This window comes from Myodes glareolus, chromosome 2 (assembly GCF_982192425.1).
Source record: "Myodes glareolus chromosome 2, mMyoGla1.1, whole genome shotgun sequence".
NCBI classification, from domain to species: domain Eukaryota; kingdom Metazoa; phylum Chordata; class Mammalia; order Rodentia; family Cricetidae; genus Myodes; species Myodes glareolus.
In genome coordinates this window covers 117,412,984-117,437,745 of record NC_142027.1, presented here as the reverse complement: position 1 = coordinate 117,437,745, position 24,762 = coordinate 117,412,984, and the positions used below count along the sequence as shown (strand labels likewise).

General features: G+C 50.0%; 1 protein-coding gene across 6 annotated transcripts in view; it reads right to left on the bottom strand.

Annotated features, from left to right (window-relative positions):
- Positions 1-23,317, bottom strand: part of Rimbp2 (RIMS binding protein 2) — a 190,343-nt gene extending 167,026 nt beyond the window's left edge. For 2 of the 6 annotated variants that reach the window (XM_087903610.1, XM_087903611.1), the window contains exon 1: positions 22,868-23,317. The gene's annotated coding sequence lies outside the window, so the exon portion shown is untranslated. The remainder of the gene's footprint in view (positions 1-22,867) is intronic. The other 4 variants (XM_087903607.1, XM_087903614.1, XM_087903613.1 and 1 more) reach the window with 4 other exon arrangements.
- Positions 23,318-24,762: the final 1,445 nt, after the last annotated feature.

Here is a 24,762-nt window from a genome sequence, read left to right as displayed (position 1 = left end):
ACACACCATGTTGCACAAACTCAAATGAGGTCACTGTATCCTGAGATTGTCCTGCAGTGCCTTCTGCAGGTGGGACAGAAGAGGCGGGGGGGAGGGGCAAGCCTCAGGTGTTCTAACAGAAAGATAGAAACCCTTACCATGGGGGAGCGAGGTTGCTGAGGTGGACAGGGGCTGTGGAAGAATAAAGACTGCAACCTCCCGGAAGTAAGGTGAGGAGCCTCGTGGTACAAGCCTGTCTGTCATCTCAGCTACTTGGAAGATCAAGGCAGAGGTGGGCTACAGGGTAAGATCCGGCCTGGGCAACATAGTAAGACCCTGTCTCAAGACAAAAAGAGAAGTCTGGGACCGTGGCTCAGTGGCAAAGCACTTGCCTAGCACCTTATGTTCAATGAGGGTGGGAGGAGGGAATGGGAGAGGAAGGAGGGTAAGAGACAGATATTCCCAGAGCCTCTCATTTCTTCTCAAGAGAGCCATCATAAACCTGGAGTTATTGAGCATCTCTGTCCTTCTGTTTTAACATGGAGAAACTAGGAAACATGGCGCGTCTGCAGGTCTTAGGGGGCATTTTAAAGGCCAATCTCGCCGGGTGGTGGTGGCGCACACCTTTAATCCCAGCACTCGGGAGGCAGAGGCAGGCGGATCTCTCTGACTTTGAGACCAGCCGGGTCTACGGAGCGAGTTCCAGGACAGGCTCCAAAGCTACAGAGAAACCCTGTCTCGAAAAACAATAAATAAATAAATAAATAAATAAATAAATAAATAAATAAATAAATAAAAAGCCAATCTCTATAAGTTTATCTTCCTCTGTCCAGGTACCCTCATTATGAGGCTGTTTGTTTCCATGGCCTCCTACTCTCTTAGTAACTAGAGATTGGTGCTGCTGTCAGCCTGTTCGTCACCGCCTCCCCACCTCCAATCCCCCATTTTCTGCATCTCACCTACCTCTACACTGATAGAGGAATCTGACTCGGGCTGAACCCCTCAGCATCCCCAAAGCAGTTCCTTGTCTAGCCTCCCAACAGAACAGAGCTACTGCCAGAGCAGAGTGGGTGGATCCCCACTGGCCACCCACTAAAGAGCCTGGTCCTTCTGCCTCTCTTCCTGAGTCGAGGGCTGACAGTTAAAGTTCTCCAGACACAGCCACATGGGTTGCATGGTGAATCTGAGGCTAAGTTAGTCTATGTGAATCCATATGGAGGGGAAAAAATGGGGGAGAGACTCACAAAGTCCCACTCCTAATAAGCCACTGGCAATTGATGACTACCGAGTGGGAGTAAAATTTTTCTTCAGGAATATATGCCATAAAAGGTTACCCCATGCTCCAGTAGATGGCCCTGTACCCATGCACATACAGGCTACCCTAAACAGACTCAGCGGATTTTAAAAAAAAGAAAAAAAGGGAAAAGAGTGTCTGAAGTTGGGAGGAATAGGGAGAGGATTGGATGGCTGAGAATGGAGGATGGGCTGGATCCAAATACATTATACACATATATAAATATCAAATAAAGTATTTAATAAATTGGCCAATGCTCCAAATCTCAACTTCCAGATGGAGTTGACATGAGTCTGGTGTGTACACAGCTTCTTTTGAGAGAGGACAAAACCTTGGCAGGAGACTGTGTGAGTGTTTTTACACTGTGAATGTGTTAAGCCTACCGGCTCTGGGGCCTTGAAATGGCGCACCATAAAGAAAATATAGACTGCCCCATTCCCAACAAGAGCAGCTGATAGAATACAGGCCACGCAGTGATGGATCAACCAGACTGGGAAGGGCATCTGACCAACTGGTACCTCGTACACCATCAGGAGCGAGTCCTTTTGTCTCCAGGCAGGCTAGAGCCAGCATGACTGATTCTTTGTGAGCTCAGGGCCCAACCCAGAGGTGACAGGGGGTTGCTGCTCCAGGACCTGGTGTCTGATAAACCATTTGTCCAGAGGACAGAATGAACCCAAGTTCATCAATCCCTGAGAAAGGGCCTCAAGGAAGACATTCATCTCAAAGCCTCTTTTAAAATCTGTATTTTCTTTGGAGACCCCGTAATGATGTTAGAGGTTGGGATGGCAGTGCCTTCTTAGGAAGAGGCTTCCAGCATTCTGATAGGGCAGTGCTGGTGGCAATGTCACCCCTCCTCACATAACTTCTTCACACAGAAATGCTGTGAGTGACCCCCTTTTCAAAAGAGAGAGAGGGAGAGAGATGCCCTACTTCAAAATACTGCACAGAGAAATACTTCACTTTCCACCCAGATCCACCCAGATTTGTGAATGGTTTTAAACATGAGAAAGACAGGCAAGACTTCTCTATGGACAAAAGAGGCCCAAGTGGGAAAATGAATTTCCTTGGTCATAGGCCGCACCCTGAGCAACCTGTGGAAAGTCGAGAGTAGAGAGTACTCAAAGATGGCCTAACTTAGAAAAATCAGGGAGGCAAAGAGGCCTGGCCTGACTTTTTTTTCCCCCTCCAGCTTTTTGGGACCCCTGCTGACCTCAGAGACACTATACAGCCCAGGCTAGCCTTGACCTTGCAGGAATCCTCCAACCTTGACCTCCCAAACGCTGAGATTACAGGTATGAGCCACCACCCAGTTTATTTTGCTTGAGACATTATCTCACACTCAAGCTGAGTCTGGCCTAGAATTCACAATATAGCCCAGGGTAACTTCAAACTCGTGGAAATCCTCCTGTCTTGGTCCCGCCTCTTTTAAGAATAAATGTTTCCTCTTCTGGGATCCATTCTGCTAGGATCCTCATGGCCGTGAGGTCTCACCTACAGTGACTTCACAGACGAGATGGCAAAGTTTAGAAAGAGCCTGTACCCCTCTCCACAGACCACTTCACCACCGCACCGCTTCAGCAAGGAGTGAGGACAGTCCACACACCTGGATCATGTCTGAGATGCATGTCAAGGAGGAGCAAGGAGCAGAAGGGCAGACAGAGAGCCAGGCACTAGACTTGCTGGCCACACAGGAGTCTCAGCCAACACACATTCATGACTGTCTGCCTCAAGGGCAGGGGTTCTCAGGAGGCATTTGGTCCAGTTCTGCTGCCCCTTGTGGGGGAGTCACACAATATGTCTGGTAAAATGTTTCACTGGTTATTGCTGTGGAGGTTGGAGGCTGTCCCTCACATTCTGTGTGTGTCAGGATACTGAAAGGGCAAGCAAGAGAAACTTCAGAAGGAACAAACTCTCCGAGGGAAATCAATGCATCTCTCAACCTACGGTTTAAATATGAATGGCTCCATAGGCTCAGCTGTCTGAATGCTTGGTCCCCAGTTAGTCGAACTGTTTGGGAAGGATTGGGAGGTGTGGCCTTGTTGGAAGAGGAGTGTCACTGGGTGTGGAATTAAGATTTCAAAAGCCCACACCTGGGCCCCCCTCCCTCTCTCCCATTCCCACCCCCCACCCCACCTTCTGATCAGGATGTAAAGCTCTCAGCACCATACCTGCCTGCCACCACACTCCCTACCATGATAATAATGGACTCACCTCCTAAAACTGTAAGCAAGCCCCCTAGTTAAATGCTCTCTTTTATAAGAGTGGCCTTGGTTGCGGGGTCTCTTCACAGTGGTAGAACGGTAGCTCCAACACAAACCTCATCCTAAAGGCTTCTATTTGCAGTTATTGGTGAACAACACAGAGATCCACAACTGGACAAAGCACAGACTCTAAGAGGCTTCAGAATGCTCGGTTCTAAAGGGAATGCAAACACCACTGTCCTGCTCCCAAGGCTCAGGGGTCACCGCAGAGAGGGTGCAGAGAGAGCGTGGGACCCAGAGAAGGTGGATAACTGCAAGGAAATCTCTCCTGGACAAAGCCGTGAAGCCGCACACAGGGACGCAGAGCAATCCCAACAGCACGCACAAAGCCTGAACAAGTCCCAACATGCAGAGGAGGGCTGGGCACACAACCCCACCCCTATCCATGGAACAAATGGCAACCGTTTGCTGCTGGGAGAGATACTTTGCTCTAGGAGTATAGTCCCCAGTTAGCTGACCATTCTCCAGTGGAAGACCACACGGCCAAGAATATTTGGGCAATGCAAGTCGGTCTTAAAAAAAAAAAAAATTAAAAGAAAAAAGCAACCCCCAAAGGTAGACAGGTAGCGAAGTGGGGGTGGGGAGGAGATCTGAACTCTCAAAGAACTAATTTTCAAAAGAAATAACTGAGTAAATAAAGCATGTCCTTCCACAAAGATGATTTTCAGTAAAACACATGACAGCCTTGCAGATTAATCATTCAGTGACTCTGGGAATCCCCAGGGTTGTCCAGCCATCACCTCCATTGGCTCCAGAAGTTCTCATCCCCCACTGTGTTCTTACATCAGCTCCTTGGCCCCTCGGCTCCCTGAAGGGACCCTCCATTCCACCCTCAGCCTCTATCAATGTGCTGCTGAAGTTTCCTTAAGTGGAGCTAACAAGCCGAGTTTAAGCAATGCTTTCAGATGAATTGAAGGTCAAGGGTGTTAATTACAAGCACTTGTAATTAAGAAATGTTGATTCTTTCCCCATTCCTTCCCCCATGTGACAGCCCCAGACCGCAGTACTTCTTACAGATACACATGTGGCTAGGACAGGTCTCAGTGTCCCTACAAATGTGGAGCCCACATCTGTCCTGTGGAGCCTTGGAAGCACTCAGCCAGCATTCCTGCATCAGCAGGAGAGGTGCCACAACTACAAAGGAAAACTAGAAAGAAGCCTTCTTCCCACCGCCAGCTCAGTGTGGAGATGTGGGGTCCTATAACACGGTAAAGCCATAGGAAAAGACACATGGTCCCGAATGGCTACCAGGAATTCACACCTGCGGCTCCTGCACCTCCACATGGTGCGGCAAACCCTCTGGCCTGAGCCATTTCAAGTTCTGGCCATTCCCTGCTGTGAGCATTAGCCTAACCCACAGCAAGACACCTACTTGAGCAACTAAAGTCCCCACAATGCGTTGCTCACTGGGGGCAGTTCATAGAAGCTACTGACAGTAAAATTATATCTTTAAAGTTGCAATATGCTGAGAAAATGTGGCCCTTTACATTGCGTCAAAAATGAAAATGGTGGATGGCACCAGGCACACTTGGCATTTGATGGTGGATCCCGCAGAGGCATGGAGGGGCCTGGCTGGATTTACCCCTGCCATGGAAAGCACTGTCTGATCCCTGCTTAGGCCTTACCATGCTGTGGAGGATCACACACTAACAAGAAGCCCTCTCACTGTGGCTGTGCTTAGAGGGGCAGGACCATAGGGCTGGACAGATGGCTCTCACAGAGGCCCTGAGTTCAGTTCCCAACACCCATGTCAGGCAACACATGACTGCCTAAACTCCAGTTCCAGGGGATCCAATACCCTCTCTGGATTCATCAGGCACCCAAACAAAACATGACCATTTGTTCAAAAGACTACACAACTAAAAAACAAATCTTGAGAGGAAAGACCCATTTCCACAGGGTTCTGGTGCTACAGGTGTGACTGTCCATCTTTTAGCTACAAACTGCCCTAATATAACAAAATTATTTGCCCCCAAAAGATTTGTAAGTAAATTATATCTTTTTTGATGTAGGTGGGTCTTCTGTCTATGTGTTATTTTCATTGGTTAATAAAGAGACTGGCTTGGCCCTTTGCTAGGACAGAAAATTAGGTAGGCAGAGTAAACAGAACAGAATGCTGGGAAGAGGGTAATGAGGCAGACGCCATGGAGTCAGCCACCAGGTCAGACATGCTGAATCTTTCCTGGTAAGCCACCACCTCGTGGTGCTACACAGATTATTAGAAATGGGTTAATCAAGATGTGAGAGTTAGCCAGTAACTAACTCTCTAGAGATAATAGGCCAGGCAGTGTTTAAATGAATACAGTTTCCGTGTAATTATTTTGGGTATAAACTAGCTGGGAGCCGGGCTGCGGGAACGCTGCCTGCTGCTCCTACTACAATATCTTTTTTAAGAAATGGTGAGTCCTATCAATTTGCTAATTACTCTAGGGTCATGAGAGGCTTAGGCAATTCATGGTTTTGAGGAGGCTTGGGGGCGTGGGTGTTGGAGGGTTGTTTTATTTATTAGTATTTTTTTTTTTTTCCAAGACAGGTTTCTCTGTAGCTTTGGAGCCTATCCTGGAACTTGCTCTGTAAACCAGGCTGGCCTCGAACTCATAAAGATCCACCTGCCTCTGCCTCCCCTCAAGTGCTGGGATCAAAGGCGTGTGCCACCACATGGCAGGTAATGCATGTTTAAGGTGAGATTATTGGCCAGGTGTTGTTGACACATGATTGTAATCCCATCACTGGAGGCTTGGGGATCACAGTTTTCTTGGCCACCTTGGGCTACATAGTGAGCTGCTTTGGCTATGGTGGGTGGGACAGTGCCTTCGTCATCCAAGGGTCCTGTGGCTTCACTTGGCAACAGGCCCCTTGCAGATTTAATTCAAGTAGACGTGAAGATCAGGCTACCACTGCAGCTAGCCAATATGTCCCTAGCAAGAGCCCAGATGCACGGGAAGAAGGGTGACAGCACAGAGATGTGGCCTCAAGCCACGGAGTGCAGAGGACTGATGACCACCGGAAGCTGGGATAGGGGCAGAAGGACCCCCGCCCTCCCTACCCACCCACCAAGGAGCGTGACCTGCCAATCCCCTGACCTTGAATTGAAGCATGAGAAGATAAATTTCTGCCCTGGAAGCTTGAGGCAGCGACACAGTGGTAAGACTCTTCTATCTCACTACATCCCTGACTCCCATGGACTCTGCCAGCCTGATGCAGGTACCAGGGCCTGACTTCCCTCTGCATCAGCAAATCCGTCCTCTCTGCCAAGAGGACCCTTCTGTGTGATGCTCAAGAGACAAGGGGAGCCTCTTGACAGAGCCATACTCTACTCCAGGTGGTTGTTCCCAAGACGGAGCCATGGACAGAACTTACAGTCCCCCAGGATAGACATTCCAAGGAAGCAGCCTTGGGTCTGTGGCTCACCTGGCTACACATCCCAGCTACCTCCCATACCATTGTTTCAAGCCCACTGTCCTTCTCTCCAGAGAGAAAACACATCAGGCCTGGCTCTGGAGGTCCCTGCAGCTGTCCTGGGTAGAGTGCCCTCCAGCCCACCTCCTCTAGTGTCCTTCTGAATGAAGTCTCATTTGGGGTCATGTGACACCCATCACAGATCTTTCTCATCATCTTACCGAGAGCTGTGACAGATACCTTCCGCTTCCAGGGGCTGCTTGAGCCATGGGGGTGTCACAAACAAGAAGCACCAGGACGCTGAAGTGTGATGCACCCACGGAAACCATGAGGCTACTGTCACCTTCCCATCATCCCGCAAGAGACAGAAACTCAGACAAGGGGCCTGGTGTTGGGTTCATGTCACTCTGCTGGTCCCAACAGCAGGGCCTCATGGGCCAGGGCCGAGCATAAATTCAAGAATCTGCTGAGATTAGAGGTCATCGCTGTGCAGGAGGACGAGAGTCTGCCAAGACCATAACTCGACACAAGGCAGACAATAACCCAGTGCTGGCTCAGGGCCCGGCACACACAGCTAGGACAGTTATCACTTGGCTGGGCCCACAAGGGCGAGGCCATGTGTTCCAACACCAACAAGTGGGTATCTCCCGCCAGCTGGCTGGATGCCACTGGAGGGGCCCCTAAGTCCGGCTGGGATCCAGAAGGATGGTGAAGAGGAAGGGGTGAAGCAAAAAGGGCGCCAAAGAGAGAAGCAGAGAGGGAGGACCCAGGGCGAGCCAGAACACCAGGGGGTGGGGGGTTGGGTAGTCCAGATTCCCAGCAAGCAGCAAAGGTTTAAGTCACTAATAAGATTAAAGAGCACCCTCCAGAAGACGTTCCCGTAAAGAAGGACTGTCCTCTTTCTAACAGGCCGGTTATTTCACTCACTCGCTCTATATGTGTGTATGTGTATATATGTGTGTGTATGTGTAGGTATGTGTGTGTATGACTGGGTACATGGGTGTATGTATATGTATGTGGGAATCCACCTGTCTCCACCTTCTCAGCTCTGAAATTACACGCATGCCACGAGCCACCCGATACTTTGTACATGAGTTCTGAGCAGTGAACTCGGGTGGTCTTGCTTGCACAGCTGGCGCCTAACCCGCTACGCCGTCTTCCCAGCTCTGCCATATCATTTTCAAAATGGAAAAAGCATGAGAGGTCTTCCCAGTTGCCCTCAGAAGGTTGTAGACCCTACACACGCCTGCATGCGGTTCCTTTCCTAAGCCAAAGGAAAATGAAACAAAGTAGGCATGAGAGCGGACAGAGCGTACCTCCCTCCCTCTCCCCGCACACCCCCCCCCCCAGTAAACATCACTCCTTTTCCTAAGTTCCCAGGTGCTGTCACTTGCTCTCTGTCACTGTAGTGAGACACTCGCCAAAAGCAACATGGGAAGGAAAGAAAGGGTTTATTTGGCTTATATGCTAAGAGTCCTTCATCAAGGGAAGCTAAGCTAGGAATTCAAGGCAGGAACAGAAGCAGAGGCCATGGAGGAACATGCTCCTGCTGGCATGCTCAGTAGTAGGCTGGGTCATCTTACTTCAGTCATCAATTAAGAAATGCCCCAGGGGGCTGGAGAGATGGCTTAGTGGTTAAGAGCACTGGATGCTCTTCCAGAGGTCCTGAGTTCAATTCCCAACAACCATAAGGTGGCTCACAGCCATCTATAATGAGATCTGGTGCCCTCTTCTGGAATGCGGGCATACATGGAGGCAGAATGTCATATACATAAGTAAATAAAAAAAAAAAAGAAATGTCCCAGGTGTGTGATTTCAAGCCAATCAATGGAGATCATTCCTCAGTTGAGGGTCCCTCTTTCCAGGTGTGTCAAGTTAACAAAAAAAAAAAAAAAAAAAAAAAAAACCTACAAGAAGCATACCAGGTGACTAGAAACTGAGCAAAGTACACACATAAAAGTTACATTTTGGCCGGGCGGTGGTGGCACACGCCTTTAATCCCAGCACTCGGGGGCAGAGGTAGGCATACCTCTGTGAGTTCAAGGCCAGCCTGGTCTATGTGGCAAGTTTCAGGACAGGCTCCAAAACTACACAGAAAAACCCTGTCTGGAAAAGACAAAAGCAAAAATAAAGTTACATTTTGTAGGGCCAGCATGGAGGCATATGACTTCAATCCCAGCACTGGGGGAGGCAGAAGCAGGTGAATCTCTAAGTTCAAGGCCAGCCTGGTCTACAGAATGAAACCTTGTCTTGAAACAAAAGTTAGACTTTTGAGATGGGAAACTCTTTAGACAACAGGGAAGAGTCAGAAGGAAAACACTTTAAAAAAAAATTAAGAGTCTCTGTTTACCTGGAGTACAAAGGTATCTACATTTCTCAACTAGGAAAGACTTTTCCTAAGAAAGCATAATAATTGCTTGTTTTGTTTTCGAGTCATGAGTTGGAGTGTTTTCTGAAAGCAAAGCATGCTCCAGGCATGAGTCCCTGGGCAAGAGCCTCCACAGCAAGAACATAGCTGGTGAATTCTGGGTCCTTAAAAAGTAAGGCCTCCGCATCACAATCCCTGACTTCAAACTCTACTACAGAGCTACAGTACTGATACAGCCTGGTATTGGCATAAAAACAGACAGGAGGACCAAGGGACCCAAATCGAATACTCAGATATTAATTCACACACCTTCGAACACCTGATTTTTGACAAAGATGCAAAAAAAAAATCAAATGGAAAAAAGAAAGCATATTTAACAAATGGTGCTGGCATAACTGGATATCAACATGTAGAAGAATGAAAATAGACCCATATCTATCACCATGCACAAAACTCAAGTCCAAATGGATCAAAGACCTCAACATAAAGCCAGCCACACTGAACCTTATAGAAGAGAAAGTGGGAAGTACACTTGAACACATTGGCACACGAGACTACGTCCTAAATAGAACCCCAGCAGCACAGACACCGAGAGAAACAATTAATATATGGGACCTCCTGAAACTGAAAAGCTTCTGTAAAGCAAAGGACATGTTCAAGAAGACAAAATGGCAGCCTACAGAATGAGAAAAGATCTTCACCAACCCAACATCAGACAGAGGTCTAATCTCTAAAATATATAAAAAACTCAAGAAACTGGACACCGAAAGATCACATAATCCAATTTAAAAAATGGAGTACAGACATAAACAGAGAACTCTCAACAGAGGAATCTAAAATGGCTGAAAGATACTTGAGGAAATGCTCATCCTTAGTCATCAGAGAAATGCAAATCAAAACAACTCTGAGATTCCATCTTACACCTGTAAGAATGGCCAAGATCAAAAACACTGATGACAACTTATGCTGGAGAGGCTGTGGGGAAAAGGGAACACTTCTGCATTGCTGGTGGGAATGCAAGCTGGTACAACCCCTTTGGATGTCAGTGTGGTGATTTCTCAGAAAATTAGGAAGCAACCTCAAGACCCAGCAATATCACTTTTAAGTATATATCCAAAGGATGCTCAGTCATACCACAAGGGCATGTGCTCAACTATGTTCATAGCAGCATTGTTTGTCACAACCAGAACCTGGAAACAACCTAAATGTGCCTCGACCAAAGAATGGATAAGGAAAATGTGGTACATTTACACAGTGGAGTACTACATAGCAGAAAAAAATGACATCTTGAATTTTGCAGGCAAATGGATGAAGCTAGAAAACATTATTTTGATTGAGGTAACCCAGACCCAGAAGGACAATTATCACATGTACTCACTCATAAGTGGTTTTTGAAACATAAAGCAAAGAAAACCAGTCTACAGGGTTGGAGAGATGGCTCAGAGGATAAGAGCATTGCCTGCTCTTTCAAAGGTCCTGAGTTCAATTCCCGGCAACCACATGGTGTCTCACAACCATCTGTAATGGGGTCTGGTGCCCTCTCCTGGCTTGCAGGCATACACACAGACAGAATATTGTATACATAATAAATAAATAAATATTTTTTTTAAAAAAAAAAAGAAAACCAGTCTACAAACCACAATCCCAGAGAAACTAGACAACAATGAGGACCCTAAGAGAGACATACATAGATCTAATCTACGTGGGAAGTAGAAAAAGACAAGATCTCCTGAGTAAATTGGGAGCATGGGGACCTTGAAAGAGGGTTGAAGAAGGGGGGGGGGGGAGAGGCATGGAAGGGAGCAAAGAAAAATGTAGAGCTCCAAAAAAAATCAATATTAAAAAAAAAAGTGAGGCCTCCAGAAAGGAGGGGCTGTCTGGACTCCTGTCCTGGAAGGTTCCATATGTTCTCAGGATCAGAGTATAAATTTCTTCTTCTCACGAAGGGAAGCTTCTAACCTCAATCCAGGGGCACAGAGTTGGAGTTCTCAGTGATGGGGCTGAATGTGGGCCTGGGGCTGAATGTGGGCCTGGGGCTGAATGTGAACCTAGGCCTAGACTGCCATTGGCCGGGCCTGGATCTGCCAAAGATTCCCCCAACTTCCCAAACCCCATCACCATGCTCCGTCTTTGTTTCCCCACCAGCTTCTTTCTTCCCTCTGATTATCACAAGCCCTGTGACTGCCTGATTCTGAGCAGCTGATGACAAACGGTGGCCTGACAGGTCCATTATTCTCTTTTAATTTATTACATTTTAATTAATAAAGGCGCCCACATTGGTTTACAGAAATAAATCTCCTGACACCCCAGGCCTTTTCTCTATCTCAGCATCTTCATTTTCTCTCTGCTCGCACCCCCACCCCCACCCCGACCCCAGCACCATCCTGGTCAACAGCAGGTCACACCCCTGGATTGAGATGTAGGTCCCATGAAGGCTGTTGAGCACAGCTGGTGTGATGGGTGGGGGTGGAGGGGCCCTCACACTCCCCCAGCTAGCATGCATCACGACGTCATCAATAGCCATAACCAGCGTAGGTGGCCCCTGGAGCAGCGACACAGCCCTGAGACGCGACAATTAGGAAAAATTAAGGCTACAGGAAAAGGGAAAGAAGCCCCTCCCCGCTGGGGTCTAATTTGCATATCCCAGGGGAGCGTCAGAAAAGTCAACACAACTGAGAAAAATCGAAACCGCCCACAGAGATTATCCGTGTGTTCCCAAAGGCGTCACAAACAAAGACGCTAAAAATAAGAAACAAACAGCGCTCAGGGAGGAAGGTTCGTGACCTTGGCTTTAACTTAATCAGTGCTCACCTCTAAACTGGGACTTGTCCCCTGATTTACAGCGTCAAGGATCCCACTTTACCAGAGTGCTGGGGAGGAGGCAGGGAGGAAAGTCCTCAGGCTTCCCACTGTAGTGCTGGTAGGCCTGAGTCTCCTCTCCACAGACACTCACTTTCTCAGTAAAATGTTGGGGATGGCGATGTCCCCCATAAATACCTTTCCCCGTGTCTCCCTTTGCTAAGGATAAACCCTTTGCCCTGTGAGGTGAACATGCCACGCCCATTCTGTTCTTAGAGGGGGTTGGAACACCAGAAAATAGAGCCTGCAGGCCGCAGACCTCCCTCCTCAGCAACACAGCAAGGAAGAGTTCTGGGACTTCCCAAAGTTTCCGGTTTATACTACAAGGGGCAGAGAAAGCTAGACCTCTCAGCAGCTGAAACTGCGCAGCGCTTCTAGGAAAATTCCAAAACTGTCCACACCACAGTTAACAAAGAAATGACCGCACATTTCATCAAGGGCTAGATCGGCACGTCTGTGTGTGTGCACAGTGGGTGGAGTATCTGGAGGAAGTGTGCGGCTTTGTTTGCGGAGGCGGAAGGCTAGAATCAGCTCTAGCGTCAGGACTGAAGTCTTGGTTCCTCCGCCCCCAGACCCAGATACAAAAAGTCTGTGCACGCCAGTGCGGTCTAGGGCGTCTGCTTCCCCATCAAGGGCCCAGAGAAGACAACGATTGCCGCAATGGATTCTTTGCCATGAAACACTGCTGTTCCAAAGTCCACGGCCAGGAGAACTCGGTTTTCCACCAAGGTCTGGAAGCCAGAAGTAACCCCGGCTGCCAGTGGTCCCGCCGAGAACCTTGAACAGCAATTAGCTAACCGACAGAGAGAGGCTTGCTTCTTGTTCCACTGGCCTCCTGCAGGCCTCCATCCAAGAGGGTCCACTCTACCCATCCAGTCCCAGGTCAACTCACTTAGGTCTTCTCAAGAATCCCTAATTCTCTAAGAAAACTGTTGCCTGCCGTTGGTGTTTGAAAACCACCTTGTTCTAGAATTTGAGTGGAAAGAGTGTTTTTAAATGGCCATCGAGGAATAGGCGGTGGTGGCATGTGCCTTTAATCCCAGCAGTCAGGAGGCAGGGGCAGGCGGATCTCTGAGTTCAAGGCCAGCCTGGTCTACATACATAGTGAGTTCCAGGTTGCCCAGAGCTACACAGAGAAATCCTGTCTTGGGGAAAAAAAAATGACCATCAGTGATCACAAGCTTTTAAAGTGCATGTCACTCACTCTCAGTTCTGCTCATTCCCCACCCTCTGCTGCCTCAGTGGGCTGGGGTGGCCAGGCTGGGTGACTGCTGTCCCTGTCCAGTCCTGGATCTTTAATCGGATCCACAGAAGTCTGAGGCCCCCGGATGACTTGCCACCACAAGCCCTGATTAGCATTCCACACACACTGTCAAGGCCTCCTCTGGGGTCTGGTGGCTTTCTACATTTGTGAGTCAGAATCAATAGCTTTAATGTACAGTGTACACGAGGCTTGCTTTTAAGTGGAGTTTGTCGGGGGAGAAGAAAGTAAAATAGGATTATAGTGGCAGACAGAGCTTAGGGGCTGCAGGGAGGAAAAAAAGACTTCTGGAAGCAAAGAGAAATCTAGAGGCAGAGTTTAAATCCTCAGCAATACAGAGGCCTTCTGAATGTGGCAGAAGTGGGGGATAGGTCTCCAGAGCAGGCTAGAAAGATGAACCCCACCAACTCACATAGGGTCTTGTATAAAGTCCCCTTAAACCTCTCCCTTTCTGTGCCCAGGAGCTGCCTAGAAAAGCTTCCTTCTGAGCAAAAACATCAAGTGCCTGCATCACCCCAAAAGTCACAGAGAAGTCACAGCCCCTTCCAGTTGTACTTTCCCAAGCCAGCTCCCAACATGGTTGGTTTGTCTGTTTTGTTTTTAATATTTAACTACATCAAATGATTTACTTATCATGTGTGTGTGCACACACATGTCACAGAATTCATGTGGAGATCAGAGGACAATTTTGGGGAGTCAGTTTTCTCCTTCTGAAGTACAAGTCCTGGGATCGAACTCAGACCATCAGTCTTGGTGGCAAACACCTTAAGCCGTTTTGTTGACTCCCAACTTCTTGGTTAAAAAATCAAGTGTGGAAATACAGCTTAGTTGGAAGAGTGCTTGCTTAGCATGCTTGAAGCTTTGGGTTCCATCTCCAGCACTACATAAAACTCCATTGATAAGTTTCTGTACCCCGATAAGCCTCTCTGCTGATGCAACAATCCAAATCAGACCAAATCAAACCAAATTAGAAAAAGCCCAGGTTTAATGAACACAAGCTCCTGGATGTTTTCCCAGCCCCCCAGAGAAGAGACAGGAAATAAAGACTGGAAAACCACATCCCAGAAATAAAGGCAGAATCATCTCCAGCCTGGAATACATAGGGTCTTGTCTCAAAATAAGTAATTGAAGGGACTGGGGAGACGGCTCAGCAGTTAAGAGCACTGTTATTCTTCCAGAGTACCCGAGTTCGATTCCCAGCACCCGTATGGTGGCTCATAACCACCTGTAACTCCAGTTTCAGGTAATCTGACATCCACTTCTGGCCTCCTCTGGCACCAGCAAACACATACACACACATACACACACACACTACAAATGTATATGCAGGCAAACACTCATACACAAAAAATAAGTCTTTAATAAAATAATAATTAACTTTTTAAGTAAATAAAAGCAAATGTCCTCTAAAAGGGAGTTTTTAAATTTTTAAGTCTAGAAGCCATCCTGTGTCATAGATCACCCTGAAGAGTCCCCCGGCTCCCTCTCACCACAACTCTGGCAATTGTGTTCACCGTGGTGAAGAGCCTGGGTTCAAATCCCTGTTTTACTGCCTTCTGACTGTGGAGTCTCAGCTAGGGATTCACCTCTCCATGCCTCAGTTTCTCCATCCACACAGTGTGGATGAGAATAAAGACTGGGCTTCCAAAATAAGTTGGAACAGCACTAGACCAAGGCTTCTCGCTGTTGAAATCATAGATACCAACACTCAAGATATGATCGTGCTTACAGTGCCCACAGGCTTTGGGGACCACCTCTGGGGACTGCCTGCCTCCAACGTCTTCAGGTAGCCACAGCACCTCACCCCTGCCCCTGTGGCCCACAGCTCTGGGAGTGTTTTCCTCTGTCTCAGATCTCACCCCCAACTTCTTAATTAGATGATTGCATCCTGCTTGCTCCCTAAGAGGCAGAATAAAGACACACACACACACACACACACACACACACACACACACACACACACACACACACCAAGATCTGACCACCCCAGAGCCAGCATTCAACCCATGCATTTGCTTTATAAGGATGCTCTGAAGGTCTGGGGAGTGTGGCGCTGTCAGCTGCTCCCAGGCTGACCTTGCAATAAACATTAGAGTAGGCATCTGGGCACAGGCCTGCTGTCAGGATGAAGACTTGGAAGGCTGGGCACCCCCTCACTCATCACAGCTGTGCCATATATACATTAACTTTATTTAGGGGTGATGTGCTGCTCTCAAGTATAGCCCTCATCTGCAATTATATTAAATTATGCATGTCTTTAAAAAGCACACTTAACTGAAAACAGATAAAGTCAGTAAAACGCAGGCAGGATTTCACATGGGCGTAGGAGCGGAGCCGAAGGTAGAGAAAGTGGCGTTATTGGGGTCTGCACTGCTAGCCAGCGACACTGGAGCTTGGGGAAACTTCTGAGGATACCCATGTCTCCAGGGTGGAAGCCGAAGGACCTGATCCCAATGGGAATAAGCAATAGTCTCATGACCCTTAGCCAGAGAATGCAGGTCAGAGACAGGGTTTGGGACACTGGCTTGTGCTGACCGTGTGTTCCCATGTCCCCCTGATAATGAGCTATAGAGCCATGCTGAAGTGGGGACACAGCTATCCCTGGAATAATCAGCCAGAAGAGCCAGGCTACCGCAGTGGTCTCGTTGCCTCTTGTCAAACCCAAGATCATGTGAAAGCTCCTGGAATGCCATGGGGCGGGAGCCCGGAAGATAGAGGGAGAGACGATGAGGCTTGCTGGCAGCATCCTGGTGTTGTTCCATTCCCTGGCTGCCTCATGCTGCTCCCCACACCCGCTTTCCATAGCTGGAGCCCCAAGCCCGAAGCAGAGAAGAAGCCAAGACAGCAAAAACACCTAGGGCAAGGCCAGGCATGGCCAGGGGCCTGGCTGATGATGCCAGTGAAGAGTCTCAGGCTGGGACAAAGGTTCCAGCTACCTCTCCCCAACCCACCCCTCATGGGGACACAGGGATACAGACAATCAGTCACAAGTGTGAAGATCACTCCATCCCACCTTGGTCACTGGCTTTGCATGCGCTCTTGACAGTGTAGCTTGTAAGAAAGGAAAAGTCACACACATTGCAGAAGGGGCTGCAGAAATTCCGGGCTGTGCCTCACAGGGGACAAAAGTCCACACACTTTTTAGGGTCAGACTTGTGGGCTGTTAGCATAACCCCTCTACCAGAGCTCCCAGCCTAGTGTAGCCTGGACTGGAGCATCCTGGGCTCACCAGGACTGGGTAGCACAGCGGAATGCACCAGCCATCAGGGCGCCGCTTCTGTGAATAATGTCCCAGGGATTTCCCAGGGACAGGGCGAGTCTATCCAGCTGCTACAGTCACTGAGATCAAGGGAAGGGAGGAGAGGGGGCAACTCAGACGCCATTTGAGCCAGGGTGAGAAGGCCTGTGCTGCCCCTACCACCAAAGAGCAAAGTTCAACACAAGAGGAATTTGGCATGTGTCTATCTGCTGGGAACAAGTAGGAATTGTGGTGGTATGAATGAAAATGGCTCCTATAGGCTCATAGGGAGTGGCGCTATTGGGAGGTGTGGCCTTGTTGGAGGAAGTGTGTCACTGAGGGTGGGTTTTGGAGTTTCATAAGCTCAAGCCAAGCCCAGTATCACTCTCTCTTCCAGCTGCCTGACAATCCAGATGTAGAACTCTCTGTTCCTCCTCCAGTACCAGGTCTGTCTGCATACCTTCATGCTTCCCTCTGAACTTCTAAGCCCACCTCAATTAAATGTTTTCCTTCATAAGAAGGTGTGTCTCTTCACAGCAATAAAAACCCCAACTAACACTGGATCAAATCCCCTTGGGCAGGCCCATGCAGCAGCTGTGAAACCACAGATATTTCCCAATAACCCCATTCCTGTCTTGATGGGACCTCCCCACCTGGATCTCTCAATAACAACAGTGGCCTGTCCTGACAGCTTTTCACAGTCAACTGTCTTAGTTTTCCAACCTGAGGAGTTAAAATTCCCTTGCCCAACCCCTTAGGCAAGTTCAACTGGGCGCTGTGGCCACAGTGAGCATCACTAACCCGGCATCAGGCACAGCAGGTCTGTAAGGGCCCCATGGTGTCGGCAGAAGCAGCTCCAAGCATGAGACCCACAGAAGTGACCTTTCCCAGGTGAGTCTGGTGGCAAAACAGGGTCCTTAGGTACGGACCACAGGCACCTCTTTCAGAATGTTCTGCTTTGGTTTCTCCACTATCAAGACACAGTGTAGCTTCCTCGTAGTGTTTTCAAGGAACGAGAGTGCTCTAGAAAGATACTCAGTATAAGCAAGCACTCAGTACATAGCAGCTGTTGCCTTTGCGGTCCTTGGATCAACTGGAATGAAGCCTCTAGGACAGGTCTGGCTTCCAGAGGGTGCCCTGTTGTGACTGTCACTCAAAGATGGCAGTGGAATTCACAGGAGAACCTCAGTGGTCCAAAGGCCAGCAAGGACTTCTCTCATCTCTCCTGCCGCTGGGGATACAAGTGTACATTAAGCTCTGTTTGTGCTCCAATACCCCAGAAACCCATGAGGATTGAGTAAACTGAAAATGCGGAAGATCTGAGTTTACACGTCGGGGCCCGCCCAGTCAACTTCTCTGTCTTAGAGCTGAGCTTGGCTTGATCCACACAGAGCTGTGGACAGTTAGTGGCCTCGGGGTGAGCTGCAATGGGCCGACAATTTGGAAGTCACCTCCGCCACAAGTCTAGTTCCCTGCCGGAATGCTGCAGGGCACCAGGGAACAAGGAGACCCTGCTCCAGACATCTGTGCCCTGTGCTCAGTGCTCATACAGAAAGAGGCCACCAGGAGGCAGCAGAGAGCAAAGAGACCAGCCCTGCCCATAGAGAGTGGGAGAGAAGAGATGTCAGGTTGGGCATCCTGCAGGTCAAAGACTCTCAGAGGAAATGACCTCTGAACAGAGCCTTGGACAAGTGGGTAGCTTTGGGTAGAGGCTTCTGGGCTAAGGTATAAGGGAGAAAGAATGAACACAGCCACATCACCAATGCCCAGGGACCTCTAGGGACCCCACAGTGGCTCTGACAGACACTAGATATGACAGGGTTCCATGACACAGCAGGCTAGACCTGCTTTCATAGGACTCTGCCATGCTGAGTGGCCTGAAGATCAAAATGGATGCAGGAGGCCACGGACATGAGTCACAGCCCATGAGGGGATCTCAGGCCAAGGCCATAGCAAGAGAGATCAAAGCAAACTTCAATGCAAAGGGAAAGAGGACAGTGGTGGACAAACCTGGGTGGAGCTGGGGGGATCTAAATAAATATTTATATAGTAATTATATATTGGTAATATTATATATTATATATCAGTAATATATTAATAAATATTCCTTCTAGATGGAAGGAATGTGCAGTCAAGACAGGAAAGTGGAAGGGGGCGTGGTTTGTACACACACACACACACACCTCTGCTTTTGCAGTAGCTCTGACCAGGCCAGCGTTGTATCTCAGGAGTAGAGTGCTTGCCTAGAATCCCCCAGTGAGGGACTTGGGTGTGGCTAGAGCAAACTGCCGAGAGTCCCCCAGAGTGAGGACCTGGGACAGAGTACTTTCCTATGTGCAAGGTCCTGGGTTCCATCCCTAACCACCCCCCCTCTCTCTCTCTCACTCTCTCTCTCTCTTCCTCATGCCACTGAGACAGCTCAGGGAGTAAAGGCACTTGCTGCCAAGTCTGACAACCTGAATTCAATCCCCACAGTTCATAGGGTGGAAGGAGAGAACTGATTCCCACAAGTTGGCCTCTGACCTGCACACACATGCCATGGCATGCACACACACTCACGCATATAAACATGCACACGAATAGATGAATGAATGAATGGATGGATGGATGAATGACTTTTTTCTTTATGCTGTCCTTTCGCACCTACTCTAGGCACCGGGAGCCACGCCCTGAACATGCGTGCTCTCCAAAGTTCCAGGGGTGGAGTGGAGCATGCAGTGGGTCCAGGGTCAGTTTTTACTGAGTGCCACTGTCACACCAAGGGCACGGTGGGGCTGGAGTACAACAGGCTTTGGAGTTCAGGAGACCTAGATGTGGAACATGGGCTGGTCTCTCATAGTCACATGATCTGGAACAAACTGCTTCGTCTCCACCTGTAAAGTGGGCAAGCAGAGCCTGTGAGCTCCACATGCAAGTAACGCTCCTTGACACGGGCCAGCATCAACCAGGGCCACTCCGCATCCATAGTGACAATCACTCATCGTGTCCAGGAAGCCGTTGTCTCTGTCCCCACCCCACCCCCCAGTAACAGCAGCCAGCTGTGGTATCAGTGCCGTCTCAGCATCTATGACTGAGCCCTGTCCCTAACACGCAGAGCAGGGGGCGGGATCCCTTCCCTCTGTCCCTTTGTCCTTCCTGTTGTCTCAGCTTGGGACTGAAGTGCTTCCTATACTGTTAAGAGAAATAAGAGGAGCAGGCATCACAAGGTAGAAGGGGAACCGCTACAGTGACCGAAAACTGCTACAGCGCCGTGTGTCAGAAGACCAGGAAGCCATTCCTTAGAGCACGTGGGATGTATACGCTCACACTGACCACTCTGAGATACAGCCCAGAGCAATGCTCACCTGGAGCCACAAGAACCCTAGTGTGTGCCAGGGTTCTGGAGACGTCTCAGCACCCTTCCTGGGGGAAAGGGGCCTAATGCATGAGTGACAGACACTGTGGAGTATAATGCAGCAGTGCCCAGATTCGCTCTAGGCAACAGAACCCAGCCGGGGGCTGGCGCACACCCGTTCATAGTCATCCAGCCTGAAGACAAAGCCTACTGGCCATTTCGTACAGACCCCAAACCAAGGTCACATGTCAAACAGGAGCAAGGGTTTGGCTGACATGGAGACAGTGTGGAGTTGGGTAAAAGAAGAGGGAGATGGAGGCAAGATGAGAAAGACAGGAGAAACGGAAAGAGAGAGGTGCTGGCCCCACCCTTCCATGGACAACAGGTCAGCAAGAACGGCAGGTGCTCCCCAAGGCTGACTGGCCTCTCCCACATCACAAGGAAGCGGCACCATTCTCCACGCAGGTGAGGGATAAAGAGAAGGCGGGGAGCTCAATGGAAGGCTGTCCCTGTTTTCAGGACGGGTCTGAGGGATGTGGCGGAGCCCTCTGGAGATTGGCACCTCCTCAAACCTCCCCATAGATCAGAGGCTCTCCAGTCAAACTGCCCGTGCACTTGAACCCCGACTCGCTGTGGCACCACTGGGAGCTGCCTGGGCACGAAGGAGACTTAAGGCCACTTTCCTCTAAGCCTCCGTGCCCTCCATGGTATTCACATGGCTTGTGATGGTGCTCTGTCTGTGACCCCCCCCTGCCCCCCCCCCGCCAAAGACTGAGAGAGCATGGAGAATGTTCACCAGAGTTGCTGAGTAAGCTGGAGGGCTTGTCCTTTGATTCAGGGGTCTTCACATGGGGTCCCCAAGCACCTGCAGCCACCTTTGGGAACTTTTAGGGAGGTAGATGCTCTGCCCCTCCCCTGAATCATGCCCCTGATATCTACAGGACAGCTGTCCGTAAGCCTGATGTGTCTTTGCAGATAGGCGTGTGAGCCCAGCATGGCCACTGTACCCGGGGGAAGCACTGTGGGGTTCTCCCATCTCCCCATCTTCCCTCACGCTGACAGCGAGAGCAGAGGGTAAACGGCCAGCGGCTCCTTCTACCCTGGACTTCTGGAAAAGCTGAGCTCTGTGCCCTGGGTCCTGAGCCACTGACAGTCATTGGGCCCTAAACTCCATGTCTCTGTCATGCAAGCCCCTGAAGAACCACTCTGTATGGAGCTCAGAACCACAAATGTTGAAGGCCAGCAGTTGTCGAGATGAAAAAGAAGCCAGTTTGGAGTGGGGGGGACTGCAATAAGGCTGGAAGAAATGGGGGCTTGGGGCAGGTTTCTGAGGTCTCATGCTGGTCCCATTCCACACCTGGGCTCATTTGAGATGTTCCCAGCTCTCGGCTCCCAGCTCAGAACTGGGCAGAGAAATGGTTCCACCACCTGCCACAGAGGCCCAGGGCCGTGGGCACCACCTCCTCCACCACACTCTCCCACATCCATAGCCACCCCCTCTTCCACCTAGGCAGCTCCATCTGTGACAGTACCCTCTCCCTGACACAATCTGGCTCCCACCCACCTCTCCTTCAGGGTCCTTCAGAAGGGTCTGTACTGAGGTAGGACCTTCTGCCTCCCCCAACCCTGGCCACCAATACCCTGAGGATCTACAACACAGAGAGACTTTCAGGGGAATCCAGGGAGCCCCAAATCCAGTCCCCACAACCCACAGTGGACCTGCCTCCCTCCGTGCTTGCTCCTTCCCTGCCTCCCTCCCTCCCTCCCTCTCTCCTTCCTTCCCTCCCTCCTTTCTTCCTTCTTTTCTTTCTCCATACTTTCCTTTCTCTTCTAGTATGTTCCTCTTTGATTCTTTCTCCCCTCTTCCTTTCCTCTCTCCCTCTCTCCCTTTCTTCACACCCTCTTGTTTCTTCCCCTCTTTTCCCCTTCCTCTCTTCTCTTCCTGATCTGATCACCCAGCCATCAACTCTCGGTCAGCTCAAGGGGCAGTCAGTATGCTCTCCCTGGGGACAGAACCAAACTGCTCCCCCAGAGGTCCCAGCCAGCCATCGCCTCCTTCAGGCTCTGTCCACACCAGTGTCCTGGCAGGTCACTGTAAACCTGCACAGTCCGCCTTTCTAGGTGGAGGGTAGAGTCTCGATTAGCCAAAGGCCTCTGTGTACACACACACACACACACACACACACACACACACACACACACACGCTGTGCCGAGAACATCTGTCTCCACAAACAAACCGTTGCAGCCACTCTCTCTGGGACACTATTTGACAAATTCACATTGCACATTTCTGTCCGCGTGGGCAGTGGATGGTGGAGCGGCTGGGATGCTTCGAGTCCACCCCCTCCCTCCTGCGCTGTCCCCCCAGGAAGTCGGTCCCAGGCCCCAGGCGTTCGGTTTGAAACCAAGACCGAGTTCCTGCCCTCTGAAAGGGCTCTGCGCCGGCAGTCGTGGTGTCAAACTTTGCCCAGAGGGGCTTTTCGAAAAGGCTGGGGGCCCCCAGAAGACCGGGAGAGCCACAGCGCCACCGTCAACGCCATCGCCAACACAGTACAGAGGAGAGAAGCCAGTCAGCCCTTCCCTTCACTCTGACAAGGATCCATTGGTGGCAAGCCACAAGATGACAGGAGCATAGTGGCATCCCACACCAAGCGTCACCCGCTGCAGCCTCTGTCCTCGGCAGCCGCCACTGCCCACCCAGTGCCGAAGGGCATCCTCCCAATGCTGGAAAATAAACTTCACCAGGGCAAAGAGTTCCCCCGCTAAGCCCCTGTCACCCAGGCCACTGCGGCTCTTAAGAAGAAAGGTGAATGGAACAGAAGCTATTTTTAGGAGAGAAAAAAAAAATTAAATCTCAAATCGCAGCCTACCTTGGATGTTTTCGGTGCCCAGCCTCCCGGGCTCCCAGAGAGAGACAGAGACTGAGCCTCTGCAGTGCACTGTGTCAAATTACAAACTGGGGCCAGAAGGAGGGAGGAGAGAGGAGAGAGAGGAGAGGGAGGAGAGCGAGAGGAGAAAAAGAGAGAGAGAGAGAGAGAGAGAGAGAGAGAGAGAGAGAGAGAGAGAGAGAGATCCAGAGAGGGATCCAATCAACACTGAAGGGCACGGGTGTGTGGGCACCGCTTGGAATCAGCTAAGAAATTATTCATTTAATGTTTGCAGGAAGAGGAGAGAGAGAAGGAGGGAGAGAGAGAGCACGCAAAGAGCCAGCAGCCAGAGAACAGTAGCCAGAGCTTGGAAAAGGCAGTGTTTTAACACACACACACACACACACACACGTGTGCACACACAAACGCGCATGCACACATACATCCCAAGATGGCTCTGTCCCTTCCCTGCCGGCAGCGTCTCTCACGAAGCCCTGGTCAAAAGCAGGGCAGAAATGGAGGCGGAGCCGGGGACCTTGATGCGGGGCTCAGGGCTGAAGAGCTCCCCTGGCGGCCCGGGGCTGGGTCTGCCCCTGCAGGTGGTCCAGGGCCTTGCAGCCAGGTGGAGGCAGACTGGATGTGCCCACAAGGAAGTGCTAAGGATGGAGAGAGTGTGGCCGCTCTGCAGAGCTCTGAGCTGCCTGGGTCCTTCAGCCCTGTCCAGTCTCCCTCCCTATCCAGCTGCCCATCACCCCCATGTGCCCTTCCTATCCTCAACTTGGCAATTGCCAGATGTACCAGCTACCTAGCAACAAAGGCTCAAGAGAGAATAATCACAGGAAATGGACACAGCTGGACACACACACACACACACACACACACACACTCTCTCTCTCTCTCTCTCTCCCCCCTGGGGTCAGAATCTCATTGTTAACTCTATAAAGATGCTAAATAGCTCTGCTCCTCTGAAGGGATACCTTAGCCTGGCAGCATCCTGACTGAGGCTGTGTGGGGCCACGCGGCCTGTGTAAGGAAAAAGATTGAGGAAAACTACAAACAAAGCTGGCACATATCACCTACAGGCCCTTCCTACCAAACAAAGGACTTCTGGGAGCTGTCTGTGGCCTCTCTGATTAAGAGACCCACTCCCTCCCTGTGGGTTCACTTGTGGAGCCTGAATGAATCACAGCAACTAAAAACGAAGGGGTCAAGGGACTGATGTCGTTTCCCCACCCCACCCCACCCCCTGCCCCCTGTCCCCAAGATGATGCTCCCTATCACAAAAATGTGTTCAGCAAAAATTTCAGAGCCCACTTGGGGCAGCTCACAACTAACTATAACACTATAACTCCAGGGGAGTCAACGGGTATCTGCATGTGCGCACGCACGCGCACACACACACAAAATAAAATTAAATAAATAAATCCTTTAAAAAGTTTTCCTAATCAGGACTCATTTTGCATCCTAAATCCTAAATATGACTCTGAACTTGCCCTTGGGAAGGGAGGCCTCACTCAGGCATCTCCCTGTGCCCTAAAAAATAGGCTCACACTGAAGCCTGGATGAATGGAGTGAGATGCCTGCCGTACCCTACACTACAGAACCATTAGGTTCTGGCAACTGCCGACATCCTGAGACCACGGAAGGAACCAGAACCTACTCAAAGACCCGTATGCTCTTCCTCACAGCAGTAATGTCATAGTAGCCCCTGGGGAAAACAGCTTAATGTCCAGGGACCAATGACTGACCCACAGAATGGAGGGTGTCCATACGACAGAATAGTATTCAGCCATAAAAAAGCATGAAGGACTGATTTTCACTATGCAGTATAAACACTTAACAACACCTGGCTGGGTGTTTTCTATGACATGCCCAGGATAAATGATTCCATAGAAATA